Source organism: Hemitrygon akajei, chromosome 17 (genome assembly GCF_048418815.1).
Source record: "Hemitrygon akajei chromosome 17, sHemAka1.3, whole genome shotgun sequence".
Taxonomy (NCBI): Eukaryota; Metazoa; Chordata; class Chondrichthyes; order Myliobatiformes; family Dasyatidae; genus Hemitrygon; species Hemitrygon akajei.
In genome coordinates, this window is record NC_133140.1 from 67,766,803 (window position 1) to 67,779,174 (window position 12,372).

The 12,372-nt window shown below is 44.4% G+C and overlaps 1 protein-coding gene across 2 annotated transcripts in view; it reads right to left on the reverse strand.

Annotated features, from left to right (window-relative positions):
• meak7 (MTOR associated protein, eak-7 homolog) overlaps positions 1–12,372 on the reverse strand; it is a 112,721-nt gene that overhangs the window by 61,384 nt on the left and 38,965 nt on the right. Inside the window, exon 1 of one of the 2 annotated variants that reach the window (XM_073070331.1) lies at positions 2,524–2,602. The exons of the other annotated variant lie outside the window; for it this stretch is intronic. The gene's annotated coding sequence lies outside the window, so the exon portion shown is untranslated. Of the gene's footprint in view, positions 1–2,523; positions 2,603–12,372 lie in introns of those variants that run through there. 2 annotated transcript variants of the gene reach the window in all.

Below are 12,372 nucleotides of genomic sequence, written 5' to 3' on the forward strand. Positions count from 1 at the left end.
AGTCGGTGTTGGGACTGTTCTTTTCACGTTCTATGTGAGCGATTTGGGTGATGGAATTGTTGGCTTTGTGGCCAAGTTTGCAGATGGTCGGAGATAAGTGGAGGGGCAGGATTCCCTAAAGGTTAACTTGCAGGTTGAGTCAGTGGTGAGGAAGGCAAAAACAATGTCAGTATTCCTTTTGAGAGGACTAGAATATAAAAACAAGGATGTAATGCTGAGGCTTTACAAGGCACTGCTGAGGTTTCACTTGGAGTATTGTGAGCAGTTTTGGGTCCTTCATCTAAGAAAGAACTTCCTTCTGGTTTTCGGCTTCTCTGGCAGCCGCTTCCATTTTCAGTTTTGCTTCTTGTTCGGCGTACAACGCTCGCACCTTGGCGGCTTCTGCCTTAGCTCTTGCATTGGCAGCCTTACTTGATGATGCCCTACTGCCCCTGTCGCTGGATGGCAACGACGTGATGCTGGATCGAGTTGTCAGTGCAGCACTTGAAACACCTGATAATGCCGCCTTTTCACTGTTCTTGCAGGCATAACGACCATATCAATCTAAAGAAGTTTGTTGAAGTTTTAGATGTCATGCCAAATCTTCACAAACTCCTAAGGAAGTAGAGGTGCTGTCATGATTCTGTGTAATTACACTTACATGCTGAGCCCAGGCCAGGTGAGATGCTCCAAAATGATAACACAGAGGAATTTAAAGTTGCTGACCCTGTCCACCTCTGATCCTCTGATGAGGACTGGCTCATGGACCTCTGATTTCTTTCTCCTAAAGTCAATAATCAGCTCTTTTTGTCTTGCTGACATTGAGTAAGAAGTTGTTGCTGTGGCACCACTCAGCCAGATTTCAATCTCCCTCTCATATGCTGAATCCTCACCACCTTTGATTCAGTCTACGGCAGTAGTGTCATTAGCAAGCTTGAATATAGCATTGGAGCAGTGCTTAGCTACACAGTCGTAAGTGTAAATCAAGTAGACCAGGGGGCTGAGCACCCAGCCTTGTGGTGAACCTGTGCTGATGGAGATTGTGGAGGATATGTTGTTGCTAACCCGACTGACTGTGATCTGCAAGTGAGGAAATTGAGGATCCAATTGTACAAGGAGGCATTGAGGCCAAGGTCTTAGAGTGTATTGATTAGTTTTGAAGGGATGATGGTATTGAATGCTGAGCTGTAGTCAATAAAGAGCATCCTGATATATTATTTTTTGCTGTCCAGATGTGCAGGTTAAAGTGAAGAGCCAATGAGGTCGCTCCGGTGGGCAAATTGGAGCAGAACTAAATCGTTTCTTGGGCAAGAGTGATACATTTCATCACCAAACTCTCAAAACACTTCAACAGTGTGGATGTAAATCTTTGATAAGATGGATAGATATAAGGCTTCTTCTTGCATGCCTTATTTTGGATCTGGCAACAAGGCAAGTTGAACCATGATGTCTCTCAGGTGGAGTAGGTGACCTTTGAGTATCTCCTTTCAGCTGGAATTTTAATTTATATGATCAATAATTTAAATTCACAATGCTGTCTAGCAATATATTAATTTTCAATAGTGGCATCAATTTTACTTTACTGCTCTTTAAAAAATATTTACATCTGATTTGTGGTGGAAGACTTACATAAATGCCTTAAATGTTTTGCTTGAAGTGTTACGAAAGAGACTGCAATTGCTACATGTCTCACTCCATGTCAGCAAGCTCCAGTATTTACTGGAAAGTGTTGGCTTAGCACACTTTGCTGATAACATTACACTGAATACATTAATACGGAAAACCTGTAAATCTACTGTAGTGAGTGCATCAGCTATCTTCCGTTTACAGCCAAGATAATATTGAGATACAGTTTAGTTTGGATGCAGTCTTATATCAATTATTCATAAACCAACTTCATGGTCATGGCTTAAATTATCATGCAAAGATGAAGGGACGGCCAATTCTAGCAAACTTGAAATGCAGGACCAATTTGTGTATATAGTTAGCGAGTGACATTGACGAGGATCTTAGGGGAGATTCTTCATGCTCTCAAATGATTTGCATAGATTTCTACAAGTATAAGAGCAGGCTGTCTAGCCCCTTCAGAATGCTGACATTCAGCGAGATCGTGGCTGATCTGTCACAACATTCCAGTGCCACCCGAGTATCTCTTAAAACCTCTGGCTGTAAAAATGTTTCAGTCTCAGATTTTGAATTAATAATTCTCCTCGCACTGAGTTGCCAATTGCTAAGATAGTTTCAAATTTCTAGCATGGGTGTGTACAGTTATTTCCTCAATTCACTCCTGTAATGACTGGCTGTAATTTTTACTTATTTCTCCATAGTCATGGAGTCTATAACCAGTGAGCATATTTAGCTTCAATAATGTCATTAATATCTTCAATTAAACTTTCTAAGTTGTTGGGAAAGTACCTACAGTTTGTCTCATCTCTCCTAGTAATTGGATCTGTTAAATATTCCCTTCATTCCCTCAAAGGCATTTATATTGTTTCAAAACAGTAATGTCCATTCTGCTTAGTGTGAAAAAGAAGAATCAATTACCAACACGAGATTCTACAGATGCTGGAAATCCAGAATAACACACACAAAATGCTGGAGGAACCAGCGGGTCAGGCAGCATCTGTGGAAAAGGGAAGAAACTGTCAATGTTTTGAAATCAGAATCAGATTTAACATCACCAGCATATGCCATGAAATTTGTTAAATTTATGGCAGAGGTACAATTAAATACATGATAAAAATATGGAGAAAAACAAACTGAGTTACATTAAATACTTAATTTAAAATAAGTAGTACAAAATAACAGAAATAAAGAAGAAGTGAGGTGGTATTCATGGGTTCAATGTCCATTTAGAAATCAGATAGCAGAGGGAAAGAAGCGGTCTCTGAATCAGTGAGTGTGTGCCTTCAGGCTTCTGTACCTCCTTCCCCATGATAACAGTATGAAAAGGGTATGACCTGGCCAGTGGGGATCTTTAACGATGGATGCCAGCTACCTAAGGCACTACTACTTGAAGATATCTTGGATACTATGGAGACCCTTCAAAAGGACTCAGTGACCATCTGTAGACCTCTGGATTAAAGAATGCTAAGATTTACAACCTTCTGAGTTGTCTCAGTATGAAATGGCTGACCTCTTCATGAGTTTATGCCCCATTGTTCCAGACTCATCAACTTCAGTAATGCCTTGCAGAACCTTACATGTTTCTGTGAGGCCAGCATTGTTCTTGTAAACTCCATTGAACAAGAGCCAATCTAACTCCATTTCTATTTCTCATTGTAGAAACTAAATTAATATAACTATGCTGCACTGATTCCAAGGTAAACATCTTTTTCCTCAGGGAGAAAGAGCAAACCTACACACAACTTTCTCAACTGCAGCAAGGTTTCCTTAATGTTGCACGTGAATTCACTTCCACTGAAGATCAACATACCACTTACCTTCTGAGCTGCTCTCTGTCCTTCTAAGTTTATGCATTTTGAGAACAGCACACTGGTAATAAATGCACACCAGTGCTTTACTAACTTGTTTGGCAGTTAAGAACAAAACCTATGCTGCCATTAGTTAATCTATAATAATTAAGTTTTAATTTTGAGATTGTTATAGAAGTGATTTTGAAGTAAACATACCAATTTCTATGATGGCCTAAAGTGTTAGGCAAAATGTTGTAAAGTTTACCGCCTGAGATATGCATAGACCACTGGACATATTGCAGGTAGCTGGCAAAATTTGCTTTCTTCTCTGCACAGTCTTTTCCGCTCTGACCGGAATTACTTTACATACACCTCATCCAGAACCACTCTGGTGGGACTGGAAACTAAGGAATAGAGAGATGATGAAGTAAAGAAGTAAATGGAATATTATCATTAAAGGTAAGGACATAATTTTGAAATTCAATGGAAAGTGGAGTTCTACAATATGTACTATGGGAAAAGATCAAAATAGTATAAACAACCAAAATTGTGGTATTTCTCGTGAGTCATTGCTAATTATCCAATGTATAATGCTTGCATTTGTTATCCTCCTTGTTTACAGTGACGTTCCTAACTCTAGAAGCCACTTAGATTTCTGGATAGAGATCCAGCAGTAAATGGATCACCTTTCCCAAGTGACCGTTCATTATTCATTGTGGATATCCAGGTCACAGCTGGGAGGCAACAAAGATAAAAACAGCCAAGGCTTGGACCCTCGGCAAGCATCACAAACATAAATGTACCTCAGCGTGTTAATCGTGGCAAGACAGACTAGTAGTTCAAAGTTCAAATTTTATTGTCGAGGAACGTTTATGTCACCATATACACTACTACCCTGAGACTGATGTTCTTGAAGGCATTCTCGGTGGAACAAAGAAATGCAATAGAATTAATGAAAAACTACACACAAACCAGGACAGATAAACAAAGAATGAGTAAAAGAAGACAAACTGTGCAAATACAAAGAAAATAATAATACTGAGAACATGAGTTGTAGAGTCCTTGAAAGTGAGTCCATAGGTAGACGATATCGTGCAGGGTTGAGGTGAGTGAAGTTATCGATCATGCTGGTTCAGGAGCCTGATGGCTGAAGGGTAATAACTTCCTGAACCTGGTGGTGTAGGGCCTAAGGCTCTTGACCCTCCTTCCTGATGACAGCAACAATGACAGCTTCCACTTACATATACAAACGTAGAATACCCTTGGTAAAATACCTGCAGAATTTTTGGCCATCTGTCTGATGCACCATCAATAACTCTCCGAGACATGAGGTGAGATATAGGCTTTTATTGGCGGGAAGAAAGAACAAGCAGCAATTGACCACCATACTACATCCTGGAGACCGAGGGCAGGGCTCAGGCCTCAATCGCCTTTATACAGGGGTCTGTGGGAGGAGCCACAGGAGCAGTCAGCGGGGGGGCGTGTCCAGACAGGTATATGTAGTTCACCACATTCACCCCCCCCCCTTTGTTTTAAAAGAGAGTCCCCATGGGGCGAAGTTTCTTACAAGTATATTTACAGGTTAAGTCTATGAGGTGGTCGAATCTGTCGCTGCGATCTACGTAACACCAGCTGTGATTGCACAGATGCCGGTGGTGATTGCACCAGAGACGGTGGTTGTGCTGGTTCCGGCCTAACTGGAGGTGTCAGCCCACTAGGCGTCAGTGATCCCTCATGCGTGTGCGAGGCGCCTGGTATATGCGCATGCAAGACGCCCGGTATAGGAGTGTCGTAAGGAGTCTGTGTAGGGCTCGGTGTGCGCGGTGTCACCTCGGGTACAGGGTTCATAGTTACCGTGGAGTGTTCGGGGTAGTGGTCTGCTGCTCCTGCGGGCGCCAGGTCGCGGACAGAGACCGTGTCCTCCCACCCATCAGGTAAGACCACGTAGGCATACTGGGGGTTCGCATGTAGAAGGTGAACCCTCTCGACCAGCGGGGAGTATTTATTACTCCTCACATGTTTCCGGAGCAGCACTGGCCCTGGGGATGTCAGCCAAGCCGGTAGGGTGGTCCCAGTGGCAGACTTCCTGGGAAGAGAGAATAGGCGCTCGTGAGGGGTGGCATTGGTGGATGTACATAACAGGGAGCAGATAGAGTGGAGTGCCTCAGGGAGGACCTCCTGCCATCGAGAGACCGGCAACCCTTTTGACTTAAGGGCTAAAAGTGTGGCCTTCCACTCTGTGGCATTCTCCCTCTCCACCTGTCCATTTCCCCGGGGATTATAGCTCGTGGTCCAACTAGTAGCAATGCCCCTAGCCTGCAGGTACTGGCGCAGCTCGTCACTCATAAAGGAGGACCCTCTATCACTGTGGATATAGCAGGGATATCCGAACAGAGTGAAGAGCTGGCGCAGGGCTTTTATGACGGACGTGGCAGTGGTGTCGGGGCAGGGGATGGCAAAGGGGAACCGCGAGTACTCGTCGATAATGTTGAGAAAGTAGACATTGCGGTCGGTGGAGGGAAGGGGGCCCTTAAAGTCAACACTCAGTCGCTCAAAGGGGCAGGTGGCCTTGATAAGTTGCGCCTTTTCAGGATGGTAGAAGTGCGGTTTGCACTCAGCGCAGACTTGGCAGTCCCTGGTCATCGTCCTGATGTCCTCAAGGGAGTACAGCAGGTTCCGGGCTTTCACGAAATGGTAAAATCGGGTGACCCCCGGGTGGCAAAGATGTGCATGGAGGGCATATAGCTGGTCGAGCTGCGCGCTGGCACACGCTCCCCGGGATAGGGCATCAGGGGGCTCATTGAGCCTTCCAGGCCGGTACAGGATAGCATAGTTGTAGGTGGAGAGTTCTATTCTCCACCGCAAAATTTTATCATTTTTGATTTTGCCCCGCTGTTGGTTGCTGAACATGAACGCAACTGAGCGCTGGTTGGTCAGCAAGATGAACCTTTTGCCGACGAGATAGTGCCTCCAGTGCCTAATAGCTTCCACTATGGCCTGGGCTTCTTTCTCCACCGCGGAGTGCCGAATTTCCGGGCCTTGAAGGGTACGAGAAAAGAATGCTACTTGCCTGCCTGCCTGATTGAGGGTAGCAGCCAGTGCGAAATCAGAGGCGTCACTCTCTACTTGGAAGGGAATGGTCTCGTCCACCGCATGCATTGTTGCTTTGGCAATGTCCCCTTTAACGCGCGAGCCTCGGCAGAGAGGGGAAATGTGGTAGACTTGACCAGGGGGCGGGCCTTGTCTGCGTAATGGGGGACCCATTGGGCGTAATAGGAAAAAAAGCCCAGGCACCGTCTGAGGGCTTTGAGGGTGGTGGGAAGAGGGAGTTCTAACAGGGGACGCATACGGTCGGGATCAGGGCCAATGACCCCATTCTCCACGACATACCCAAGGATAGCGAGTCGGGTGGTTCCGAACATGCACTTGTCCCTGTTATAAGTAAGGTTCAGGGCTTTGGCCACTTGGAAAAATCGTTGGAGGTTGGCGTTATGATCCAACCAGTCGTGACCACAGATGGTGATATTATCCAGATAGGGAAATGTGGCCTTCAGTTGGCACTGGTCCACCATCCGGTCCATTTCCCTCTGGAAGACAGAGACACAATTTGTGACATCGAAGGGGACGCGCAGGAAGTGATAGAGCCTTCCGCCCGCCTTGAAGGCGGTGTAGGGGCGGTCCTCTGGGCAGACGGGGAGCTGGTGATAAGCGGATTTCAGATCTATTGTCGAGTACACCTTGTACTGAGCTATCTGATTGACCATATCCGCGATGCGGTTTAGGGGGTACGTGTCAAGCTGCGTGAACCTATTGATGGTCTGGCTATAGTCCACGACCATCCTATTTTTCTGCCCAGTCCGAACAACTACCTGGGCCCTCCAAGGTCTTGTGCTTGGCTCAATGATCCCCTCCCTGAGCAGCCGCTGCACCTCTGACTGAATGAAGGCCCTGTCCCCCGCGCTGTACCTCCTGCTTTTAGTTGCCACAGATTTACAGTCGGGGGTCAGGTTGGCGAACAGCGGTGGGGGAGGGATCTTGAGGGTGGAGAGGCTGCAAGTGGTGTCAGTAGCGCGGCTGTTGGCATGGTGCTGGGTGGGATGTGTGGGTCGGTGTGTGTGTGTGTGTGTGGTCAGTAGTGGGGTATATGACCAAGTCCCACAAAACTGAGGATTCCTGACAGTGAGTGGTGGGAGGGGCCCGTCATATGCCATAGTCACACTTTCGAGGTGGCTCTGGAAGTCCAGCCCCAATAGCACAGGCACGCACAGTTGAGGCATGACCAGTAGCGCAAAGTTCCGATATTCTGTGCCCTGCACCACCAATGTCGCTACCCAACCCACCCGGATGTCTGTGGAATGCGACCCAGAAGCCATGGTGATCCTCTGGCTTACCGGCCGTGTCACGAGTCCACAGTGTTGCACCGTGTCCGGGTCAATAAAACTCTCAGTGCTGCCCGTGTCAAACAGGCAGCTAGTCCTGTGCCCCTCCACCAGGATGTCCATCATTGACCTGGCAAGCTGGTGTGGGGCATTTTGGTCGAGGGTTATGGAGGCCAGAGTTGAACTGCCGTCTTGGTGCCCGGTAAGCACCGGTGGGTCGGGGGTGGGGCGAAGTGGCGCCGACAAAGATGGCCGCCCCCATGCCTCGCACGAGGCAGGCAGGCAAGATGTCGGCGACCAAGATGGCGGCCCCCATGCCTCACACGCAGCGCTGCCCGACCCCGCTCATGGTTTAGACTTACAGATCTTGGTGAAATGGCCCTTCTTCCCGCAGCTGGAGCAGGTCGCTTCTCGGGCCGGGCAGCGTTTTCGGGGGTGCTTTTCGAGTCTGCAGAAGTAACACTGCGCGGACTTACTCTAGATAGTAATATTTTGTACTTCGTGGCAGGCTCAGTCACTGGAATCTGTTCCAAGTATGATTGAAAGCATGCAAGCCAGAGTTCAAAGGCAAGAGCTGCTTCGGAGTCTTGAGGATCAAGGTCTAATTTTTCCAGACGTAAAATGCTGTCTATGTTTTAAACTTCCAGCCAATAAAATTGATGCACCATCAATAACTCTCTGAGATGTGAGGCAAGATATAGGCTTTTATTGGCTGGAAGAAAGAACAAGCAGCAATTGACCACCATACTACATCCTGGAGACTGAGGGCAGGGCTCAGGCCTCAGGCCTCAATTGCCTTTATACCGGGGTCTGTGGGAGGAGCCACGGTCAGTGGGAGGAGCCACAGGAGCAGTCAGCGGGAGGGGGGGGCGTGTCCAGACAGGTATATGTAGTTCACCACACTGTCATGGAAAACTACTTGACTGGTACTGCAGCATGATAATTATGCCCCTGTGTTCTGTGTTTAAATAATTAATTAGTATACATATAAAGAGCAGCAATTATTCTTCTCCCATTTTATTCCATTGTTTGTTAAAGCTGTGCAATGCCCAGGTTAAGATTTCTACTGCAATGCTACAGATACTTCATTTTAGCAGTTTCTGCAAAAGCAATGTGTCCTGCTGGTAGAATGTTTTGGTTTTGGCAGAGGTAAGAAGCGCTGCTGTTCAATTTAGGAATATTGCATCAGCCAAGCAGGATGGCAGAATCAGGAGAAATTTCTAGAGAGAGATTTGGGATGGGCAGTAGTATGGTTCGGGGTCTTCTTTCCAGGAGCTGCAGAGAGGACAGGAGCAAAGGTGCCTGAGAATGCCGCAGGAAGGAGCGAAGTGCTTTGTGCAGAGGAATGGTTCCAAGGAGGAAGGGTCAACACTCCTGAGAGAGAGCCCGTTTGTTCAAGGTGGATTTTGAGTGAAGTTTGGAATGTGGTGTGTGGTGTCGCGTTTGAGTAAAGTCAATCCAGAATGAGCACCAACTTTGTGTGCACATTGGACTGGTTTAACGGTAACGGGCCCTTCTATTGTGTTTTTTTTCTCTCTTTCCTACTAACTGTTCGAAAAAGCTGAAATTTGTAAATATAGTCTATAATTTTATGTGTTTTACAATCTGTTATCTGTTGCTGACCGACAGCTGTGTATGGGCAGTACTTACACAGCATTTGCTCCAATCGAGGTTTTATTAATCATAACATCACTATGTTCCAGTTTGGTTGAACCTCAAATCATACTGACCCAAGCTGTACATTGTTCATGAAAGGTGGCTTTCTCTCCACTGAGTCACATAGCTGTTAGCAGAGCCGGATAACGAGCCAAGTTTGCATATGAGCCTGGTGAGGGGCTACAGCTGTATACCATAGATCCCAAACACACATGTCATCTCCACTCTCTCTAATGTTCTAGATCTTGGTTCGCATCAGGATCAACAGTTTCTGCTTACCAGGTTTGAAGTGGGGAAAAGAAATAGAGAAACTGAGCTGGATTAGAGTCAATCAAATGCAAAAAGTGAATTAACAAGAGGGGAGAAAAATACAGAACTGAAGAGAGGCAAAACAAACATTAAAAAGTTTAAAAATCTGTAAAAGTACATAACTTTTATCAGTGTGCAGGAACAACTTACTATTTACAGGAATGAGGGACTATGGTTTAATTTTCCTCTTCTGGGGGACCAAATTGAATGGCGTTATTATATTAATGTTATTCACTAGTATCCAATATTTTAAAATAATCTAATATCCAGCAACAGGACGAATGGTCCGGCATCCTTAGTCATGAAGTCGGACTGGTGATCTTGAGCGCAGGTGAGGTGTATGGCCAGGACTGGAATCTGGGGTGGAACTGGGACCAGGATCCAGAGAGCTGGCCTTGGTGTGTGGCTGAGGCTGAGGACACGAGCACAATCAATCAGAACATGGGTGGGTTTGCAGCAGGGTCAGAGTCCGCAATGCTCACGTATTTCCTGTTCCTCTTAAGCTTACTGGTTTCACTGGAAACCTATTATTGCATAAAAAATTAAAATATGTATAAAGTATAGGAATAACATAAAAGTTTCTGAAAAATGTACTTGTCAGTCGTGACCAAAGTTTGAGATATGCTGGATGATCAGAGTTTTGCTATGGTTAATGTACCTACCTTTCTTATTACTTCAGTTTTTATTTTTTTGTCCACATGGTGGCAACATTGTGTGTTTGAAAGGATACACAAAGTACTGAAACTCAGTATCTGCCAAGAACATCATCAAACTTCCATTTCTCTGGACACTCATAAAGGATTTGGTATGTCCTCCAAAAAAATGTATATATATCTTGCACATCCTACCATATTTCCTTAAATTGTAGAGCTCAGAACATGAATTACTTATGACTCCCATCCATTAGAAACCCAGCTGTCGCCAGGAAGATGAAATTGCTTTAATTTCCAGATTTAATGCAGTTTTTTCTTGATTGTGTGTGTGTGTGTGTGTGTGTGTGTGTGTGTCTCAAGCAATTCCCTGGAATAGGTCCATCTGCCAAGTTGAAGAAAACTGTGCTGTGTTGTGAAAATAATTAACATATGTATATATAACAGCACCAATTATCATACTCCCATTTCATTCCCTTATTTGTTAAAGCTATATACTGTATGTCCTTAACACACAGGTTGTCTGCACTCTCTCGAATCTAATATCAATTGGCTAATGTAGATGCAGGTTAATTGTAATAAAATACACTACTATTAAGTAACTGTAGCCTCAACATTAACCAACATCTCTAATCTTTGAGTCGATCAGCACAACATTGTGGGCCAAAGGGCCTTTACTGTAATGTAATGTTCTGTGTTCTATGTTATAAGGAAAAAATGAGCTGATTTATTCTCCGCCTGTCATCCCAAGGGCCAAAATTTTGTGTTGTGTTACTGACTGCCAGCCAAATAGACTCAGAGTTCAAATGAGTTTCTCAGGTCTGGATTATCGGCCTTGGCGATGTGCAGAGGAAGGAGGAGCCATTCAGTCATCGGAGTGGGAGGAGCACTTGGAAGGAAACCTTCACCCAGGTTGCATCACTGAAGAAAAACAGATGGTAAAACTATCAGTGCCATTCCTGATAAGATCCTTGGAATGTCAAATGTCTGGAGGAATGTATGGCTGATAACAAGTCAAGAGACTGATGATGTTGTGTTATCGTTAATTGTCTGAGCATCCCAGGGAAAGTCTTGCAAGAGTAATTAGCCCTTTTCTTTTGAATTACTGTAATTACAGATCTAGCTAGCGCAACTAGAATTTATTGCCTCTTAAACTTGCCGGGCCATTTCAGAGAGCAGTGAAGTGTCAACCAGTTTGTTATGAGTTCAGCCAAACAGGTAGGGATGACAGATCCCCATAAGAGGTTAATGAACCCAGTGGGTTTCCACAGGCAAACCACAATTATTGATCAAATTGATTAAAATTATATTCCCCAGAGTGAAGGAATGCTCTTAATCTATTAGTCCTGATTATTGCCAGGTAACCAGTTAATAAAGTTAATCATCCAGCAATGAAATTATTCCAAAAATAAGAAAAGAAAAATTAAGTCCATCATTAATATTTTATTGATCCTGAAGTAGAACAGATGCATTTCTATATGCCCCATAGAGATAGAAATGATTCAAGTTAATCTCTGATCATTTCAGCTAAATTGCTTGATGCAATTAATGTATGTTGATAGAAATTCAATGTTCAAAGTAAATTTATTATTATTTATTACCATATATGACCTAAAGTTTCATTTTCTTGCATGTAGGAACAAATAAATACAATAAAATTCCTCTTTTGAGTGCAAAGTTGGAAACATCTAAAAACTATTCTCTTGATAAAGTATTTTACTGGTAGGGAAGAACATTAATGAAGGTTATCAATATAAGATAATCCACCAGAAAATATTACAAAGATTTCAGTGTTTTATCTAAAACACAGTGACAATATGGAACTCACTGCCTCAGAAAGTGGTTAGAGAGAATAGTACTGATACATTTGTAGAGAAGCTGAAAAAGCATAGAAGAAAGAAGGTAACACTGGATTTGGCTGAGAATAAGTGGGGAAAGCAGCAGTGGAACATAAGTGCCAACAAGGACTATTAATATTCTATG